Genomic DNA, 22,171 nt, shown 5'->3' on the forward strand with positions numbered 1-22,171 from the left:
TTTTGTTGCTTAGAGATCTGATTTATTATGCATTATGGTTTAACAAGAAGACAGAAGAGGTGAAGCACCCTCAGCATTCAGTGAAAATGGGACGGTATGAAAGGGCAGGATGCCAAACAGGAAAGTTACAAATAAAAAGAAATCCATGTACAAATAATACTAAATTGCATTTACATGTTACATTTCATCCTCATGGGTTCCAAAATGCTCTGCAAACTATGAGACAGAACCAACCCCTTGGAGGGTAAAAAGATGCTTAAACCCCACACATCTGCATACATAAAGTACATACAAACTTCTCTGGTAAATAGAGCCAGTCAAAAATAAATAAAAATTGAAAACTTTACAAATAAAGTGTTGAAATTCTGGCTATTTGAAAAAGTCTGGCCAAGCTATAAATTGGATGAAAAACAGGAAAAAGACTTTTCAAAAATAATTCTTGCCAATGTTTTTGACCAGCTTTGCCGCTGAGTAGGTGGAGTGGCCCCTCCAAACCTATGACTGCCTCAAAATCCACTAGGCAGTCCCATAGATTTCAAGACACTCATGCTACTCCTTAAGCCCCAGTCTCCTTGGCCGTTCTTCTCCAGCCTGAGCCATGCTGCCATTGCCTCTCTGTCTGTACCTGTCCCCACTTCCTCTTTCCAAGAGATGTTTGCCAGTGTTGGGCAAGAAGTCCCCAGGAATTTGTGTGGAGGACTCAGCATTCATTCATTCATTCTGGTTTGTTGGAAGATGATGACAAGCAGAGGAATGCTTCTACCACCCTACTCAGCCACTTTCCTTTTTGCTCCAGTCATGCCCTCCTAAATCTGAGGCGCCCTAAGCAGACAGAGGAATTTTCCACAGACTCAGAAGGAGGGGATGATAAGATGCCATTTGGCTCAACTCCTATTGCTCCCATTTTTAGCCATTGTAATGGATTTTTCCTCTACTTCCATTCCTCCCTGGACATGTCTCAGAGGGGACTATCTGACCCTATGGATGATAGCTGCATTTTAGGGTTGCTGCATGTATCTCTAGGGTAAGACAGCCACTTCGTACCGACAACACGACACAACAAGTTGTTCCGGGAGAAGAAAATGTAAATAAATGGAATAAATTGTTCCATTAAAACTTTAGGGTGCATTTAGGTTGGCAGAATGCAGTTAATTAGCCCAAGCTGGTGCTTTGTTAGGACAGTGAGGTCAACATTCCTACACTGCAGTGGATCTTTAATCAAACAAACAGTCAGAACCTGTTTTACATCACATTAACTAACTGGCATAAACTGCATACAACCAAGAAATTCAGCGTTAAGGCTGAAAACTGCCCTCTAGTAACTCCCGTTCTTATGCCTAAACATTTTGCCTTTGCATAGAGCTGTGGGTGACCTGACCTTACACAGACCATGATCTGCATCACCCACAATACAGCACCGGGGGAATACCTGACGGAGTGTCTGCAAAACTCATCTAGGCGAGTGCTGCCGCTTTTCCAGTTGTCTCCTCCACTATTATTTCATGGTTTCCCTTATTATGGGGCTAGCTGTGGGAAGGAAGATTGTGGGGCTATTTATCTGGGCTTTGGCAGTCAAGAGAACATTGCAGACCCAGTGAAATCTTTCCCCAGCCTCAGGATTGCTTGAGTTCGCTAAGTTTGGAGTGTCTGTGCTAGGAAAGAATTGTGGTGAGGAGGAGGATACTGAATTGTTACACAGGAATAGCCGGACAGTAACCTCGCCGGTTATTTTTTATGATGCTTTCATAATACAGCATGCATCTGTTATTTTTGGTCTTTCCCTTTCCTTCCTTGTGCTTCCAAGTCTCTCCCTCCCTCCTTCCCTTCCCAAGGCTGGACTGGGGATGTTCAGACCAGAGTTTAGTTTGAGAACTCTGCACACGGAGAAAGTTCAAGGCTAATGTAGGCAATTCACTCAGCATGTCATTTTCCTATTCCTGCAGGCAGGTCAAATGGAACAATGAATCTGATATTTCAAGGGAGACGCAGTGTACCTAAAACATCTAATCTCTGCCTAGGCAGAAGGAAATCCCCTATGAATGTGGCCTGCCTGCTCTGGGCTTTATTATATTGTACTGGTCCTGTGGATGGCATGGGCCTAAGAACGCTGCAAAAGTTTCCAGGGTTTTAGATCAGGCCCATTTCCACCTAACGATGTGTCATGTAAAGAAATGAGAATAAAGGCTCTAGTAGCATATTTTAAATGGTCTTATTGGCACAAACCACAGGAGGTATTGTTAGGAATAGTCCTGGGTGGTTGGGGGGGGTTGGGTTTTTCTGTCGATCTCTTTCCCCCATTGTAGTGAACAGCATTAAATCAGCTGTAGGGTCTGAGTGTAAAATTCCTCTCTTCGGCCTTAGCCCTAAATTGATTGCAACACTAATGCTAAGTGGAGATTTTCTATCTCTAGCTTTGTACACACTACTTGGCCTATGAAACTATGCCCTTACCAGTAAGATGAGAATGAAATAGGCGCCTACAAATATACACACATAGGGAAAGAAATTGCAGTCACTCGGAGGGATAGGATTAAGCTCTCTCACTAGCTTTCCACTGACTTGGGCACTTTATTATTTCTGAAGTCAAGAATTTTAAACTCTTTGAAAATAAAGATACTAAACAGGAATAAAAGCCAGATCCACCTGCATCTGTGTTATTTAAAAGATTCACAGATACAGCAGAGGGAATTGTTCAGATACAAACACCCTCAAGATTTACATCTCAGGCTTGTAACTTGGGCCCATCTCTAATCTATACCCTAACTATGTCAGTGGACTCTCAAACTCCAGATCTGTAAGACCACAGGGGCTGGAACTAAGGGTGCTGCCACACCCCCTGGCTTGAAGTGGTTTCTATCATATACAGGGTTTACAGTTTGGTTCAATGGCTCTTAGCACATGCACGCACACACACACACACACACACACCCCATTATGCAAATTGTTCCAGTCCCACTGTGTAAGACTCTCAAGAGCCTGAATGTAACTGACCCATAGTTTTGACGGAAGGCACATATAGCCAGGTACAGATTTCCTCAGTATACAAGTTAATTTTTCTCTTCCTGGTAGGACATTCTGTATCTCTGTACACCTTGAAACGCTACAGTAATGTTACATCCAACGCACATTTTATGCATCCATCTAAATCTAGCATAGCAAAAGTATCTGTAAAGTCAGCAAACAAAAGGACAGTGGTGACAATTCTCTGGCAGTCACAGCTTGTAAGTTCAGCCATAAAAATTGTCTAACTCATCCAAGCTTTCTTATTAGCAGGTGCCAGGATCTGCTAGTTGTGGGCATTCATCGACCCCTTCCTTTTCTTTAAGGTCATATATTTGATCTTTTCTTTTTGACACACATGACAACTCAATGTCTAATTCTTTAAGGAAAATCTCCTGGACCCCAAGCAGTGTTAATTTTGATCCTCGAGTCTCGGTCTATGGCTTTTGAGCTGTAAGTGTCTGCTCCTGGGTTGGAGTAAAATGTCCTAATTCTGATGCTAACCGAGCACCTGCTACTGAGGATAGCTAGTAATTTAAAACAAAATCTCAGAGACTCACTAATACACATGTGGGTGGAAAGGAATATCTATAGAACTAGACTTCTTGAAATTGATGATGGATTGTTACCACCAGATGTCACAGTGAGCCCTAAATAAAATATTGACATAATGGGCCAAATCCTCTGAGCCTTATGCCCTCTCTGCTAGCAAAATTAGCAATACTGCTTGAGTATTTGCTTGAATGGGCACTCTTTGTGCTGTGTGATTGGACATCAGTCACAGGATAATGTTTCTGCTCCCTGACTGGACGATTCCCAAACCCACCAAATACTTCCAAGATAGCTGCCAGACCCGTATGGTGCAAGTACAACATTTGCACAAGCTCTCACGATGGGTGCCAGCTGCTGCTTTTTGTTTCTGTGAATATTCTTGTGAACAAAAATGTACTGACACAAACATTTGTAGGAAGGGACTAAAGGGGTCGCCGAGACCCTTTGTCACCTGCAGCCCTGATAGAGCACCCCTTGGCTGGATACTCACCTACCTGCTGTGTTTGGGCCTCACACACGGGGCCCGTATGCTCTTAAGCGTCTCCTGGTCTGAGTAGGTGGCAGTGTTGTCTCTCCCCTTGGCCTCTGTGGTACACTTCCCTAGGCACAGGCTCTCCATTACCCCTTCATAGAAACCAGGCCCTATAAACCAACTACCCTAGATCCCCAGGACCAATGCTGCCCCCCACACCGAAAAAAGACCTTCCAGTAGCTTGGGAGCACAGCCTTTCCCAGAACTCTAACCTTGTGGGTACTCTGGGTTTACAGTTCACCTCTTCAGGGACATTAAGGACATTCAGGGCGTTGGACTAGATGACCCTTGTGGTCCCTTCTAACCTTATGATTCCATGACATGCGATCACTGAAGCGAATAGACCCAACGGTTTTGCAAAGGTTTCTAAACACAATCATTCTTTACCTTATATAACACAAAATATATACAGAGCCAGACAAAAATAATAAACACACCTACAGACATTTCCCTACCCCAGTTTCCTCACCACTCTGGAGCATTATCTGGGCTTAGGTCAGAGTCCTCTAGATTGTTCAAGATCCTTGCCCTGCAGTTCATGACTTCTCCTCTGAATCATGGAGTCTCTTTCTCTCCCTCCTCCAGATTAGCTTCCTTTGGTCTTGGCTAGTTCCTCCATCAAAAACAGTCCCCCATGATACAAAAGCATGCCCTGTTTTGTTCCTATCTTGTGGTAGGTCTATACTTACCTCTGGGTCCGGCAGTAAGCAACTGATCTTCTGGGATCGATCCCGGAAGTGCTCACCGTCGACGCCGGTACTCCTGCTCCGCGAGAGGAGTATGCGGCATCGACGGGGGAACCTGCCTGCCGCGTCTGGACCCGCGGTAAGTTCGAACTAAGGTACTTCGACTTCAGCTACGTTATTCACGTAGCTGAAGTTGCGTATCTTAGTTCGAAGTGGGGGCAGAAAGTAAAGAATAGCACATACAGTTGAAACTGCAGAGGGAATTTTCATAGGCAGAATTACTTGAGATGGAATTCAGCCAGGATACCAATGTTAATGTCCCTACTCTTAAAGAAAACACCAACAGATCTTAGAGGTCTACATAAGATCAAGACCTTGGTTTAATGTCTTGTCCTTATAGAAAAGGATATAATTTCCCCAAACGTCTCAGAAATCAGCAGTTTGCTCTGAACAGCAGCAGCAGAAGTCAACCATGATATGCCCTGAAAAATCAATGCATATTTTAGTAAAAACAAACTTCCAGCCCATTCCAAGATTCTTTCTGATTGTCCACCTTTTTGTTTTAATATACCCCTCCAAGGAAAAAGCTGTAGGGTATTACAGTGCTAGTGATTCAGTAGGAGGTGCTCTTCCCTCTGGGTCAGTTCTGATCCAATGCTCCAGCATGGTGGCTGGGGCACACAGATGCATGTTGCCAGTAGTAGATCGATTGTTTTACAGAGTTGTGTGTGTGTCTTTTACCCTGCCAGGTGTAGCCATTTCATAAAGAATGCTATGCTATGGCCCTGTCCAGATACCATGTAATGCTCTAGTCCCGCGGTTTTCAACCTTTTTTCATTTGCAGACCCCAAACAAATTTCAAATGGAGGTGCAGACTCCTTTGGAAATCTTAGACAGAGTCTGCAGACCCCCAGGGGTCCACAGACCACAGGTTGAAAACCACTGCTCTAGTTCTTTATCTGCAGCTGCTTCCCTGGCATTGCCCTGGTGTCCGCCTCCAGCACAGCTATACAAAGAAATTTCTGCTGCAGAAAAAAAAAAAAAAAAAAAAAAAAGCCTGTTGGAGCAGAGGCAGAGCACCCTGATGGGATGAGGCACCTCAAATGTGACCATGGACAACTTTTTTTTTTTAAATCTTCCCTATATATCCCCAGGATGAACACCTTTCTGGTCTCTTTTTACTTCTCTCTCTCTCTCTGTTAGAAGTGTATTGACACACACATCCCCCTCCGCCAGATGTGGTGCACATCCTGTCCCACCGAAGACCCCTTAGGCTTGGCAGAAGCAGTGGTGCTCTGGCCCCTCAAAGTGCCCACCTGTGGGAAAGCAGCCAGCTGGCATGCCCAGAAGGGCTTGGGATGTGGCAGAGGTGGCTTCTCAGCCCAAAACTCAGAGAGGTCCACTGGAGATGTCAAAGGCAGCTAGTGGAGAATGGAGGGGTGGCTAGTGAACCTGTGAAAATTGGCTGAGGCACAGTTCATCAGTGAACCACTCACGCAGACTCAGGCATTTCACACAGCCCTAAAGCGTCTCTGCCAGAACCAGGCCTTTCTGAGTGGCTGCATCCTGTCATGAGAAAAGGGTCAGCCCTCCTCACAGGAGAGGAAGTAGTTGGGTTTGGAGAGTGGGAAGAGATTCACCCAACATGACAGTGAGGATTCTTTGCCCAAGTTCCTATCCATCTTGCGTGTCCCTGCCTTAACCCCGTAGCTCCTTTAAGAGCATGTATATTTCTAGCTGTGTTTCTACAATTCTTACTGCTAGATTAAAAAGGGGCAGTGTTTTTTTACCGCCTCCTTTTAATGCATTGTTAGGAATAAAACCTGGGATATTATTCTCTTCCAGGTTTAGATTGCTGTAGAATATCCCACAGTTGAAGGAAGGAAGCAAGCACTCTCCATGCAGTCTGCAAAACCCACTGAGATCCCATGCAGCAGAAATGTAGTTTATTAGATTCTCACTAGAGACAAGCATGAACCTCAGCGTTCAGATCTGTAGCCAATGCTCCAGAAAGTCAGAGCATTCAGGGCTCATGTGTTTGGTTTAATTCATTATAGAGTTGGAGATGAAGGCCGGGACAGGGACATTCAGATCTGAAGTTCCCTCAAGTATGGGGCTGTTCAGACTGGTCTTTCATGTTCACAGTCAATTCTTACTTATTTAATGATTTATGTTGATTGTTACTACTCTGTAATGACAGAGTGCCCTTCCAGGGATCAGAGCACCCCGGATAGTCTTCTAAAAATTCAACAGACATGTCACTTATCCCAGATAAATTCAAAGCAAATAACCCAGCCCTAGCATAAACATAACCTCCATGCACAACTAGATGCAAACTGCAACTTCATCCAAAAATGAACCTATCCAGCAGAAAAAAGGCCAGTGACATTAGAGGTCAAACAGTTACAAAATGGTAACACATCTGGTCTTGACAATATTTCAGCAGGTCTGCTGAAACGTGGAGGCCTGGACTTAGTTCACTGGCTTCACAGCACTGTCTTAGAAGATTGGAAAGGGGGCTGCATCTTCCCTTTTTTCAAAAAAGGAGCGCACTCAGCTTACTCAAGTTATAGGGGAATTACACTACTGTCAGTCCCAAGGAAGGTGTTTATGATCATACTTCTGAACCAACTGAAATAGTGTTTCAACCCTAAAAAGAGACAACCAGTGTGGTTTCTGTACAGGTTGTTCTACAATCCATGCTATATATGCTCTGTGGAATGTTACTGAAAAACAACTGGAGCAACAAAAGGAAAGTAACACTGCATTTATAGACTCTGCAGCCACTTTTGACTTAGTACATTGATCAGCACAGTGGATATTGCTATTCCAGTATGGGGTGCCTGATAACTGAGCGCACCTAGTGGAGGAATTCTGTTGTGGTAATTTAGCTGTGTGAAGGACAATGGTTGTCTTACAGACTGACTTTCAGTAGAATCAGGGGTACACCAGAGATGCATACTCTCATCTATGTTATTTAGCATTCTATCTAGACTAGCTGATGACAAAGGCGAAGGAAGCCAAAGTAGGAGGTGTGAAATTTAAGAATCATCTTTACAGGATCTTAAGTATGCAGATGATATTGACTTACTTGGAGAGACTATTGACCAACTACAGCTAATGCTGGAAGAGCTGAAAAAAAATGCAGAATCTATGGGCCTTAAGATCAGTGGTGACAAAAGCAAAGCTACGCATGCCGCCTATAAAATGGAAATGAATGACCTGCTGATGCTGCATGTAGAAGGCAATGACATTGAATGGGTGAATAGTTTTATCTATCTGGGTAGTTGGTTGACAGCAGGCGCTTCTGTAATTGCAGAACTTAGAATATCAGGGTTGGAAGGGACCTCAGGAGGTCATCTAGTCCAACCCCCTGCTCAAAGCAGGATCAATCCCCAACTATTTTTTTTTTGCCCCAGATCCCTAAATGGCCCCTCAAGGATTGAATTCACAACCCTGGGTTTAGCAGGCCAATGCTAAAACCACTGAGCTATCCCTCCCCCCAAAACTTACACGTTAATTCAGTCTTGCTTCAATGGCATTTCAGAGTCTTCAAAAGTCTCACTTTGGGCGGCAGGATGTCTATGCGACAATTAGGATACGACTGTTCAACATGATAGTGATGACAACTCTGTTACATGGAGCAGAAATATGGCTGTTAAAAACAACTGAGGAGAGGAAACTAAACAGTTTTCAGTGTCAAAAGTTACACTGTATTATTAGCATATGTCCGTTTGATTTTGTCACAAACAAGGAGATACGCAGAAGATCCTGGCAAGTTGCAGTCTAGCACCAGCTCCAATGGCGGAGTCATGTCCCACATGCTGAAGAAGGTATGCTTTTATAGAAGGTGTATAGAGCGGAGGTTGAAGGAAGCAGAGCACGAGGATGACCATGAACAAGGTTAGAAGATGCAATTCTGAGGGATTTAAGAAGCCTAAACCCTCCCATATTGTCAAAGGAAGAAGTCTTGTAATGGATCATTCAACTTAAAAGTCCATTCTATGCATCACCACAGCTATATCATAGCCATCTGAATCTGCTGCCACACAAAATCTCTACCCAGCCCAACCCAACAGCCTTACCCTCAAGGGGAGGAGAGAAGAGCTGGCTCCGGCCATGCACCCTGAGGACTAATATACTCAAGCTATTGCACCGGGGAAGTGAGCTCTGGAGCCCTGGAGCCCTTGTAGAGAATGGCCTGCCAGCCAACCCTCTCTCATACCAATAAGGCTCCAGCTTAGACACCAATGCTGACCACAACTGTGGTGGTATGTCATTGGGAGAGAGGCCATTTCTCACATAGATAGGTCATCACAACCTGGTTTTTTTTTGCATGTTCATATCTGGAGAGCTGCTACTTGAGAAGTTACACCCTTTGAATCATTCCTCTTCAATTGTTTACCCAGAAAAGCACTTGACACTTGACAGAGGAAAAAGCCCTGAGGCACAGGGAGAGGAAGAGTGATTTTACAGCCCCAGCAAAAAGCTATTTACTTCCTAGATAAGTACAATTGGAAATGTTTTATCTAATCCAAGGACAAAAAAGCCATTAGCTGTGTTTACTAAGCCTGAGATATGTTTCTTCAAAAAGCCTAGTATAGAGGTAAGCAGATAAAAGACAAAGAGATGCACATACAACGAGAATTCTTATGCTACACATCTTTTTGTATCAACAACCTCTTTAAAAACACATAGACCAAGATTCTAAACAACCTAAAGTTTATAATTAGACTCCGAAATCCATATTTAGGCACCTATATAGGTTGCCTGCATTCAAAAATGCGGAATCCCCAGGGATGATATTCAAACACCAAATGAGAGGAGAGGTGGTCTGTACAATTTTCAGTGAAAGAGGAGGTGTTCACAAGACACTCTCCCTATTAGGATGTGTTCCACACTATGACAAAGTTTGCGAACTCCTGTACTAAATCATTTCTGCTTATTAATTTTTCTCCGAGTAAATCGTACTATTGGGATAGGAGGATGTAAGTTTTACTGCTCATCTGGGGAAATCAGCTAGAAAGGTCCCCAATTAAGATGATGACAGAGACGAACTCTAAAGGGTTCATGTGAGAATCATCAGAACATTGGACATGAGACATGCAGTGGAAGAGAAATAATATGCCCTGGTGGGATTACTGTATTTGAAGGGTCATGGTTGGAAGTGACTACTTAAAGTGAATGGGATAAAGCCTCAGCTGCACTGAGTTCACATGGAGCTGGGGAGGGGAAGGTGGCTCTGAATATTCGCTTTCAGAAAGTGCTGAAGTGTGGGGAATTGGACCTGGAATACTACTTTGGGCCCATATGAATAAAAAACCCTAAAAAACCCAAACCACTTAACCAAACCTTTAAAACCTCAACAAAGAGTCAGCTCATATTTTTAACACAAACAGATTTCCCAGGCTTAATGATAATATAAGATGAACAAATAATGGACAGACACTTTGATCGCCACTCAGAGCTTTGAAAGTGATAACGGAGCAACTGGATGCTATTAATGGGTTTTCTTCTTTGTATGGGGGGAGGGATAGCTCAGTGGTTTGAGCATTGGCCTGCTAAACCCAGGGTTGTGAGTTCAATCCTTGAGGGGGACACTTGGGGATCTGGGGCAAAATCAGTACTTGGTCCTGCTAGTGAAGGCAGGGGTCTGGACTCAATGACCTTTCAAGGTCCCTTCCAGTTCTAGGAGATGGGATATCTCCATTAAAAAAAAATTACACATGCACGATACAGTTTGCAGATAATACATGATTCCATTGTAAAGATATCCAGAATAGGCTTGACCACAGTGATGAGAACAATCCAAAATAGTCAAACAAATATAACAAAAGGGATCTAATATTGGGTAGTGAGCCAGTGCTGCCAGTTCAGTAGGAATTATTACGTACACTCCAAACCCAAAGAATACATTGCACTCAGCCTCTAAAAACCAGGCCCCTTTAAGCAGTCTCATTTCAAAATTGAGGTGCCCAAAAGTACTACTCAGTCCTTTATGAAAATCTTACCCATTATATAGTTTGATATACATACATATACATATATATACATATACACACACATTCTTTGGGTTTGGAGCACACGGACACACACATTATTTTATATGCTAAGAGTTTAGCAGATGCTCTTCCAGAGAATTTCATATCTTCCTGCATCCCTCCAGATCTCACATTCTATACATACCGATTTCTATTGAATAACAACGTCCAAAAAGGCTAAGACTGTGTATTTTTTAAAAGATGCAGGTTCCCTGCTTCCTGTATCTGAATATGGAACAAAAACAGGATCGTAATTTACCATAGAGGACAATGAAAATATTATCAATGTGAATGTACATTGTAAGATAATACAAGCTATTTCCCTTGTCATTTCCCCCTTCCTCCACCCCTCTGCCGCTACCCCTCCCAGGCAAAGGGCCACTCCTCCTGTTCATGGAAGGCTTGACGCCTATCTCAGACCATAAATTACTCACAAACAGCTCCTTAAAGTAGCAATGACCCTAAAGTAACACTTCCACAAAGCAATAGAACTTCCTGCTGAGCTGATAAGAGTTTCCTGTTTTGAGGTTTTTTAAAATAATTGACTCCCTCAGACTTCTGAGAGAGGACAGCAAGAGTCACCACTAGGTATTTTTCTCCCCCACATTCCTTTCATGCCATATGTACTAATTTGGGTTTGTTAAGTCTCAATTAAGAATTGAGTCTAAATACACAGACCACCAGGACAATGCAGGGAAGAGGTAAGAAGTTCTCGATCCAGGTCCATCACACATTCCAGTCAATGGATTTAGAATGTGGATGGCCTGTAGATCCTACCTTTATCACCTGCTGATCTCTATTGCCTTAAGAGCCCAATTTTTTATTTCACACATCATAGAAATGTAGGCCAGGAAGGGACCTGGAGAGGTCATCTAGTCCATCCCCTGCACTCAGGCAGGAACTCCTAGGGTGAGGTTAAGGCTGCCACTACTGTAACTGAAGAGGTGACTGATACTGTGATAGTATTAGTTGTCTGTGCTATACAGGGCACAGTGACGGGGTGTTCACTCCAGCCCTGAAGGGGTTAAGGTGGCCCAGAAGAGGCCAATTAACCTTCACAGTTGCACTTGAAGGGAGGCCCAGGAATTTACAAATACTCATTGCTGATGAAGCCCAGCTGGGTAAGGAATATAAACAGGAGGAGCTGCAGGGGGAGAGTTCCCTGTCACTCACTGAGAGTAGAGAAGTGGGGAGGGGGAAACCCGGGCAGGGGGAGAATAAGCCCTGGGATCCTAGCCATGGAAAAAGGGTCAATCCCAGACAAGTTGTGGAGAATGAAAGCCTGAGAAGGCAGGGAAAGAGCAACAAGGAAGGAGACTGTGTAGCCTTTGCCTGCTGATTACAGGGTCCCTGGGCTGGAACCAGTGTAGTTGGGGGGCCTGAGTTCCCCTGCCAGCCACTGGGAAGTGGCATAGGACAGCCTGAGGCACCATCCGAACAGCTGGTCCAGTGAGACTTTGAAACCCCAGAAGTGGGGACCATGTAGCAACTTAGCAGGAGGGCTCAGTCAGGAAGAGGCAGCACTGTGAATTACAGGAAGAGAGGCCACTTACAGTGATGAAGTGACCATCGGCAGCAGGAGCCATCTGGGAATTATCCACTCTGCCACGCCTGGCCAAGAGGAGACTTCTTGCAGTGAGTGGACCCTGCTACAGGCACTCTCACAGCTAAGGATAGTAATGGTGATTTAGGCCGCACGGTCGCCACTTGGTACCAAAAATAACTTTGATGCCAAGAAAGTCAGTGTGGAGACCATCTGTATCATAGGGGTCAACACTGGAATCAAGGGCATTGGGGTGCACAAATGTTGGTAACAAGAAGTCAGTGCCAGTTGAAGTGTGGATCTTGGCCTGTGACAATACCATATGTGTTCTGGCACCTTGTCAAAACCTGGTCTCTGAGGGACCCGATTTGGGCCATTACCCTTTGGCTGAGTAGCCTGAAGACATCTATGCCTTCTTTAACTAAGTCCTGAGGAGGGTGACCTAGGCCTGTGCTTACTGTGGGAATGATGTTCCTTCCCACTCCTTTCAGATAACTGGGTGGCGGACGACATAGCTGCTCTGCCAGTCTCTGTGGATGAAGGTGCCTTTGAAGAGCAGGCCTGAGATCTGGGCGGTAGCTCACAGGAACACTGACAGATGAAGCCTGTTCAGGCCCAGTAGGCCCCTTCCTCTGGTTCTGAGGGGGCTCTCATTGAGTGCTCCAGAGAAAAAGGTTAGGATTGGCCTCTCTTGTCTTCTGTGTCCTCATAGAGAAAGAGTGACTGACAGATTGAGCATCTACCAGGGATAGGCCCTTCTCCCAGAGAAAGAGGCACTTCAAGTGCCCTTTCTTCAACAGAATAGGTACGTCACAGGAGGCGCATGTACCAACCCTGGGGACTTTGTTTCAGCCATAGCTTTGTACATTTGACAGAGGATGAGGTAACCCGAAATGAGGTAAGAGCAGTTTCAGGTAGTACACCTGTCCCTTAATCCCCCAGCCAAGTTTTGGGGGCTTTATGTATCTATTTTCCTCCATGTTTTTCTCTCCCCAGATGCTATATGAAAAACCCATAGGAGCAAAAAAAGAAGCAGTTCTTTTGGATATACAGGGGAAACAGTGAAATGGACTGCCAACAAAGTGCGGTCAAATGCACAAAGTAAACAAAATGAATTAAAAAGAAATGAAAATATCTGATTTTAGGTTTACTTCTAACCACAGAAGATTTAAAATATTTCAGACAGAAGCCTGATTTTTAAGTTGCTGGTGTCCCCCAAGGAAGTCTTAAAACCCTGTTGACTAGTGCTTCTTTAAATCAGAAGGAATTAGATTTTGTTCTATTTCTCCTTTAAAATAAATTGTGAATTTTTGTATAGTGCATGACTAAGCAAGCAACTACTCACATGCTGTAGCTGAATAGCTGGGGCATTCGTTTTCATCCATTTGGTAGCAGGCTTTCATTCTTCTCCATCCAGGGGCCAGGCACGTGGACTGGGATTTCCTAGCGTGAGTCAAGTTCTTGCTTGCTCTGGTAACTGAAAGTTTCATATTTATGACGAAGTCACTTGGCCCATGCACATGCCTAATTCAAAGTATGAGGGTGAAAATATGTAAAATGAACAATACCATTAAGTTGCAAAGTAAGCAGCTTAAAAGATCAGATAGTAATAGGGGCCTTTGTATTGTATCATTCACATCATTTGCAGATCTAGATTTCCCCTTTCTCCCCTCAAGTATAGCCAAAGAAACGGCTAGATGATTGGTAATTACAGAATTCAGGCTCTATTCCCACCCAATCAGAATTCGTAATTTCTCTCTCTCTTCCCAAACCCGGTGCTCTGTGCACTAGTGTCTAACCACAGGGAGCTCTCCCGGTGCACCATAGCCACCTTACTGCCAAAACTTTTGATAGAGTTTAGTTGACCCAATCCCTCCCCATGTCATTTTAATTTGTTTCTGCGTTTGCCTTTTCTAGTTAAGACTGCAAATACTCCAATGCAAGGAGAAAGGCTGCTCTCGTGACATTTCTGGCCATCTAGTTCTACGTCCCACCTGAAATCGCACTGCGAAGCGTAGGATTTCCAGCCCAATTTAAGTTAAGGGAACAAGCTAAGCATCAGACTATGCAGGATTGTTTGTAAACACATATGGCAAACAGGTGGAATGAGCGCGCTTCCAGATGAGAGGGCAGAGTCAAGATTTAGTAATGCATTAAAGAACAAAATAGAGTGAGCACACTGAGCTTAATAAATTAAAGAATTTGCCCACTATCACTTTCACTTCAGCAATGTTTCTTCCCCCCCCCCGTTAGTACAAAAAAAAAGTTAACAATTTGTTGGTTTAAACTTACAATAAGAAGTTTTTCAGATCATGTGGGGTAAAGAGGTCATCGAGCCACTCCAGACAGAAGAGACCTATGATCTGCTCTGGGTTCAACACAGCTATGCAATTACATAAACAAACACATTCACCTGGGCATCCAAATTTTTTGGTGCCTGTTTATCAGATCTGAACCTTTTGTGATTCCCTCTCCACCCTGTTTTTCCTGAGTCACTTCTTTGACTCATTACTTTCCTGGCTCTTTTAATGTAACTAATACCTACTTTGTTCTTACACTCACTTTCCTAAAATACCCACCCCCTTCTCTGCTTTAATTCCTTCTTTTAAACTGAGCTGTACTCATCAGTGTCATCTGTGTGGGAGACCCTTCCCCGACTTCTGCACCCAGTCAGCCAACTGTTCACAGGGTCAGCAGGCTTAAGCCATCTTTCATTCATGACTGAAAATCCTGTTTTACCACAGACAACCCACACAGCTGCCGTTAAAAACCTTTCTGTATTCAAAAGTCATTTTAAAGTGATTCTTTCAGGGATCTCTAAAAAGAGATTATGTACAAATGGCATCTTATAAGTCATTCAACAGATTTGCCCCTTGGGTGTCATGAGTCACATCTACTGACTTTAGTGAGCAAGATTTAGCTGCTTTTTGCTCCTAATAGCCCTGCAGAGCCAGCACAGATGAGAGAGAATGATCTGGGTTCACTTTGTTTTTCTCTCTGATCAACAGACTTGTCTACTAAGTACCACTAGTTACACCTGAGCAAACCCATGGGTGCTAATGAAATTGCACAAGTGTCACTGAGGGCTTAATATAGTCTGCAGAACTTTTGCTGCCAGTGACAGCACACAAGAAGGAAGGCCCAGATTCACAAACAGACTTAGGCATTGCAACACTCAGTATCCCGGCCCCTAACTTTTAAATGCTTAGAAGTCACAGGAACAACAGTTCACTCCAGAAAGGCAGGTTAGGTGCTTAGGCTCCCTATGCAATGAATGGAGAGAGATACCAGTCTTAGAATGCAGTCCACAAAAGCCAGCATCCTAGGGGGAGAGCACCTACAAGAATCATTGCAACACCCCAAGTAGAGGAGTGTGTCCTTAGCCTCACCCCTCTCTCGGACATAGGTGCCTAAGTCCACGCCGCTGGAAGACACCTATCTCTGTTTAGTCATCCATGAATGGGATCTCTGGCCCACTGACTGTTCCCATATGGATAAATACATAGTCATTGGGTAAGAAAGAGAGAGAGAGAGAGACTTTGACATTTAAAACACTTTTCATAAAATTAGTACAGCAACCCAGTAAAAACAAGAACATCAATTATAAATCCAAAACAATTGCCCATCCCAAACAGTACAAAGTGCCTTTCCAATAGCCTACTGCTGAATAAATTGATCCAAATCACTTATAAGAGTATAATATCTAAACTCCACATGAAGGTGGAAAACCAATAAAAACCTACAAAACCGAAGAACAACAGCAACCTCAGTACCAAATAATTTACATCATCTGCTTTTTAAAATGGCTGTCTTTGCTTACCTCAAATAAAGTTTGCAAGGCATACCACCGATCTATTTGTGAACCTATACTCAACAGTAAAAATAAACACAGTATGAGAAAAATGAAGGGACAATAACCGGAAAATACCCTGAAATAAAACAAATCATATCTGAAACAAGTAAGAAACATATGAAAAGAAGTCTCCTCCATGTCATAAAAAGGACATGACACTGACACGTCCAGAGTCAGATGATGCACAAACACATTCATGGCAATAGCCCCGTGAAGAATTCTCCACTAGAGATCACCCATCCTCTCTGCAATCAGAGGCTTGAACATGTGAGAACATAAGAATGGCCAAAGGTCCATCTAGCCCAGTATTCTGTCTTCTGAGGCACCTGGCATTGGCCACTGTCAGAAGGAATGAGCAGAATAGGTAATCACCAAGTGATCCATCCCTGTCACCCATTCCCAGCTTCTGGCAAACAGAGGCTAGGGACACCATACAGTTCACTAGGCTGGATGGCTGGAGCCCATTACCAGCAGCTGTCTCCTCCATATCATATCAGGATAACCAACAAGCATTTGAAAATTATGACTCTTTTACCACAAGCATATACAATGACTTATGGCTTAAGCTATGAAGAAGACCCATTAAGGGCAAGCAAGCTACAAGGCTTGTCAACATCCCAATCCTCAGCAGGAACAACAGGCAAGAAGATAGAAACATTAGTATATTCAGGAATGGCTCGCTCAAGGAAGCAACTGGCCAGCCTGGCAATACTGCCCCTAGGAAGGGCTGATTCCGCTTCTGATAAAAACCAAGAAACCCTGCGAATGGAATGAAAACCAAGCTTGACAGCCAAGTTAGCCATGAGACCCATGTAAAATTAGTAACATCAATTACATGAACCAGTTTTGTTACACCTGCTGCCATAACGGAAGAGACAAGACTCCTAGAATCAAGATTACCAATCCTCACAGCACGGTTATAAACAAGGAGTTGCAGCAAGCCACCTGTCCTGAAGCCTCAACTTTAAAAATCTCCAAGCATTAAAAGGATAAAAACTGAGTAACACCTCAAAATGGAGGCACCCATGGTCCAACAAAAAAGAGCCCAATCAAAACCCAAATCCCCCACCCGCTGAAGAAAAGCAAAGTCCAGTTGCTTCCAAGGAACAGGCTCATCCACAAACAACAGGCGCTGCAGAGACAGTGACCAAAAAGTAACAACTCTGGTCAAAAGATCAATGAGACCTTGAGCTCCTTCCACAATGGGCAGATACAAGATACTTTGCCTCTGCCAACGATGGCCACCCCGGAAAAAATTCACAAGAACCTTCTGAACTTTTTCTAAACTTTTGGCGGGGGATCCAAAACAATACACTGATGTCACGACACAGAGGCAATTCAATTCTTAATGACTAACACCCGCCCTTGGGAGGAGAGCCGAGGCAAACGCCACTTCCGCCTTTGCAACCTCCCCTCCAACCTTTCCATAACTCCCTCCCAATTCTGACCCAAATATATCAGCCAGTCCCAGCATAATCCCAGTGCCCTAAAGCTCCACAATAGCCCCTGCCCCAGCAAAATCTCTTTTGCACTCAGTAAGCTGGCACTGGGGTACACAGGATTACTCAATTGTACAGGCCGAACTGGGGTCACCTAGCACAGTGAAATGCTGTGTGGCTATTTACTGTCTGAATGATTTTGCGGGGCTGGGAAGGGAAAACGTCTTCCAGCTTGTCCTGAAGCATCAAAACCCTAGAGACTTTGCACACAACTCATAGCCTGCAGCTTTCGCCTTAGCCTACCTCTAAAATCACAGCCTGGTCTCACTAGAATATCTCCAAGAAGAACCAGTAGTCGCCACCTGCCAATTGACAAATAGTAAGGTAGGGTGGTCTAGACCATCTTAGAACACAGGCCTGGGTTCTATTCCCAGCTTGGCCACTGGCTGTCTGGATGGGCTTAGAAAGTCATCATTGTCTCCACCTACAACGGTGAGATTATGATGATGATGATGATGATACTTCCCCTCCTCACAGGGGTATGGGGTAGTTTAATTAATTCATGCTCATAAAGCACTTTGAGAATAGATGCTCAGAGGAAAGGCACTACAGAAAGGCGAAATACCATAGCAGTGTTAATTTACAGTACAATTCTTCTTGTAGTGCAGCACCGGTTGTTCATGGAGGACGGCACCAGGAACAAGCAGAATGGTTTAATTTTAGCACAACCCTTACGCAAGCGCGTGTGCTTGTGTCTTTCTCCTGTATTTTTAATTCAAACATCAAGTAAAAATAGAATTTCCTGTTGCGCCGATAAGAAAATCCTGTTTTTGCTCCGTCTCGTTGGGGAGCCGGCAGTTGCAGGGTTATTGATGGATTCTCCGAAGGGTGACAGTATTCAGGAGGGGATGGAATCGCATTTGTTACTTGCATTGTTCATGGTCTCCTTAAATATAATAAGTAGTACCACCCCCAAAGTAACTATAATGGGATTACAAATTTCCGGAACAATCTGTGCTTTGGAAAAATCTCTCCCCTTAACCCTGATTGGCTGGAGTATTTTTAGTAGCAGGGTTTGTTTTTGCATTCTTCCCAGGTAAGTATTTGTGTGGGGAAAGAGAGCATCGTGAGCTCCAAATGGGTGCATCCTGCTTTTCAATGTCAGTAAAATATGGGGGGAAAATATAATCACAGAAGAATATTGTCTTTCCCACCCTTTCCCCTCCCCTGCACTGTGGCTCCCAAACTCCTCAGTGGATGTGTGAGGCCAGGACAGTCCCACAAGCTGAGTGCTGCCCTTCAATGCTATTCCATGTGTGCACTGGAGAGCAATACGTGGCTCCCATTTGTGTCCCATCATCAGGGCTGAGTGTTTCCCTCTGTGCAGCACTGCCAAGTTTGTCACGGTGAGGAGCAGAAGATTGAACTTGAAGCCCAAATTCAGATCCAGAATTCAGATCTTAAATCTGGATATCGAACTTAGATACCTAAATTTAGGCCACAAGCCTGGGGACACTGGGGCCCAGATTCACAAAGGTACTTGGGCTTCTAACTTTAATTGAAATGAATGGTGGTAAGGAGCCCAGGCACCTTTGTGGATCTGGACCTGAGTAACTTCACACATGTGAGTGCTCCCATTGAACTCAAAAAGTTACTCCAGTGTGTTAGCAGAACCGGGGTACTGCTCAATTGAGATTCAAATCTTGACTCTCAGATTTAGCCCCAGAACTCAGATACCAAACTTGGATCCAAAATGTGGATAACATAGGATCCAAAATTTGGGTGCAGAACCTGGATCTTAAATCTGGATGCAGACATCTGATACCAAATTAGGATCCTGAACTTGGACATCCTCTCCCCCCCGGGTATGAATTGTTGCCCAAATTTTGGTCATGGTTTCAAAAGGAATTCCATTAGGAAAAAAATATCTATTGCGTTTTAGAATAGTCCACAGATTAATCAGTCATCCCATTTTTCATGTTGCGCCTGGCTATTTATGCAGCTAAACTCACAACTACTGCCTGCATGTATGCTTTCATCATTAATCATATGGGTCTCTTTCTGTCTCCTGCATTCCCTCTCTGCCCAGATTGATGAAATTGTGAGAGTCTGGGGCTGAACAGTCTCCTATGCAGCCCTACTGGCTGGAAGCCCCATCCAGCACAGTTCTTACATCTGTTTATTCTAATCTGCTGTTACTGTTTCGGTGTTATAGCGCCATATACAAATCTGAAGGATTTATAAAGCAGTGTGATTTATAAATTGGAAAGGGGCACATGCTCTTCAGCCAGTTGTGCAGCAGTCTTCACAGGATGGCGTTCAGCTGGCTTGAGAAAACCATTTTCATTTTTAACACTACACCAGGCCATGATGAAGAGCCGGGATTAGATATTTTCAAAAAGGATCAGAGACAATGGAGTTTTCTCTTCTGTGGCTTAGTAGGTAAATAACACAGAGAGAGACGTTTCAGATGTGGGGAACACCACTTGCCACACCATTCAAAGATCCCTGGAAAAATACCAGACTCTGCTAGGTATACAAGTACCTGAGTCTGCCATTTGACATGATGTCCAATGACTGCCATGTTCTAGATTCTAGAACATTCCCAGACGCGTGATGTTCAATTTCCTTAAAGGCACAGTCTCCATTACCACATATGGAAAACAAGGACATAGTAGCTATGGAACTGTGATGCCTTTGTTTCTGATGTACTCCACCTTTAAACTCTAAGCCCTCTGCCTGTGCACAGAGAAAGTAGCCATTTTGTCCTCCAACTCGCAGCAGCCACTTGCAAGGGAAACCCAAACACTATGCTCTCTCACATGAAGATGTTTTTTTAGTGCTGTTATTTTCCTTAATCTAAAAGAGAGCCATTTGGAGGGAAAGCATATGGCTGCCCTTGCCTAAGGAGAAACATAAAAAGAATTCTGGTGATGAGGATACAGTGTAAAACAAGAAAGTGGCTATTGTCTCTGCAAACAGAATGTTTTAAATGCAGGACAGGAAACAAAGATCTCCCAATTTCAAAGCTCCAGGTATCACACAATGTAGGTGGTTAGGCACGGAAAGCTGTTATCTTCTTCAGCGGCTTGGGTGAAATGAGTTAGGTGTTCTCAGTCCAGATCCTTGCTGAACAGGTAACCACATAGAAAAGCCACATCAGAAGAAACTAAAAAAGAAACATTTGCAAGTGATTGTTGCTATCAAGGATCTTTCACTCACCAGCCTCTGCTCACTACTGGGTATTTCTTCTGCTTGAAGTTCCCTACAGTCCTTGTTACCAGTGAGGTAACTCATAGCCAATCTAAGAGCTAAGAAGAGAAGCCAGAAAAGCACAAAATAGGTCATACATTTCTCAGGCCTCTAACAAGGAAACTTCTCTCAAGCCCTAGTAACCTCCTCACCTGCTCCTGGAGATGAATGGGAAAGGGCTGGTATTTTTGCCTGGGGAAATGGAAGATATATGTCTGTTTTTAAGCAGAAAAAGTTCTTGATTCTTATACGCTGAAATGCATCATAAGCAGTGATGGCTCAAACCTGCTCCTGCTGAAGTCAATGAGAGGGCCTGATCCTGCTCTTACTGCTCGCATCAGTGATCACCCAGACACACAAACACTGATTCTCCTCCAGCTTGCACTGGTTTGAATCAGGAGCCTGTGCACTGAACTCAATAGCACTACATTAGCAGCTGTGAGAAGAGAATCAGGTGCAGCGGCTCAGGAATAAACCTGAGTTGAAAGCAGTGTGCAGTAACAATGTCCCTGGTGGGAAGCGAGGCTGTAAAAATGTCATCCTAGGACAACACCAGAAATCTTGTTCCTGCCGTTTTGAATGTTGGGAAGAGGGAGAGAGAAGACAGTGATAAGAACAGTCTGTCATTAGCCCACTACCTCTGGGAGAAAATTCTGGGCTTCACAATAGACCGTGGCAAGACAGAAAGACATTTTGTAAAGTTTCATGATGATCCAAACTTACCAATTCTCTGTTAATTGGCCAAACCAGAACAGACTCCAAAGTCCCTAAAAGTTTGAGAACATTTGCAGTTAGAACCACTTCCAGGGCTGAGCTTCCCCATGATGGGGCCCATCTCTACTAAATCTATAGCATCTTTTTGCATGTGTGTGTGTGTGTAATTTTCCAGATCCCCTTTATATGTCAGTAGCACTTGCTACCAAAAGTAAAAGATTTTATTCTAGCAATGAGACTGGGTAAATGGAAACTCTGAAGCACCAATAGTGATGCGCTGCTGTCAAATCTGATAGTAAAAAGATAAGACTTTGATCCTCTGAACATGTCATCACTGCGTTTTAATGTCTGATCTCGTTATGCCATTCACAAAAACTAGGCTGGTTTCTATTATGACTTTTCTAGGCAGATCCCCTGCAATCCCATAATGCAGTAACAGGTCATGAACTTGTATTGATAGAACTAGCAAGGACTGACTCACCTACTATGACACCAAAATGGAGCTCAATAAAGGCAGTCCGATGGGGACAAGGAAGAGGGGAGTGCTTCCCCTTTTATT

At 43.8% G+C, this 22,171-nt stretch overlaps 1 long non-coding RNA gene across 2 annotated transcripts; it reads right to left on the bottom strand.

The window, feature by feature from the left end:
• LOC135982672 (uncharacterized) lies at positions 1 to 21,546 on the bottom strand. Of its 2 annotated transcripts, XR_010600187.1 has the most exons (4): positions 21,051 to 21,546; positions 20,869 to 20,957; positions 8,284 to 8,401; positions 1 to 5,252 (listed from the first exon to the last, which is right to left on the bottom strand). It is a non-coding gene; the product is annotated as an uncharacterized LOC135982672 (long non-coding RNA). The 2 variants fall into 2 exon arrangements; XR_010600186.1 differs by lacking the exons at positions 20,869 to 20,957; positions 21,051 to 21,546 and adding an exon at positions 13,700 to 18,601.
• Positions 21,547 to 22,171: the final 625 nt, after the last annotated feature.

The sequence above is a fragment of the Chrysemys picta genome, chromosome 3 (genome assembly GCF_011386835.1).
Source record: "Chrysemys picta bellii isolate R12L10 chromosome 3, ASM1138683v2, whole genome shotgun sequence".
Taxonomy (NCBI): domain Eukaryota; kingdom Metazoa; phylum Chordata; order Testudines; family Emydidae; genus Chrysemys; species Chrysemys picta.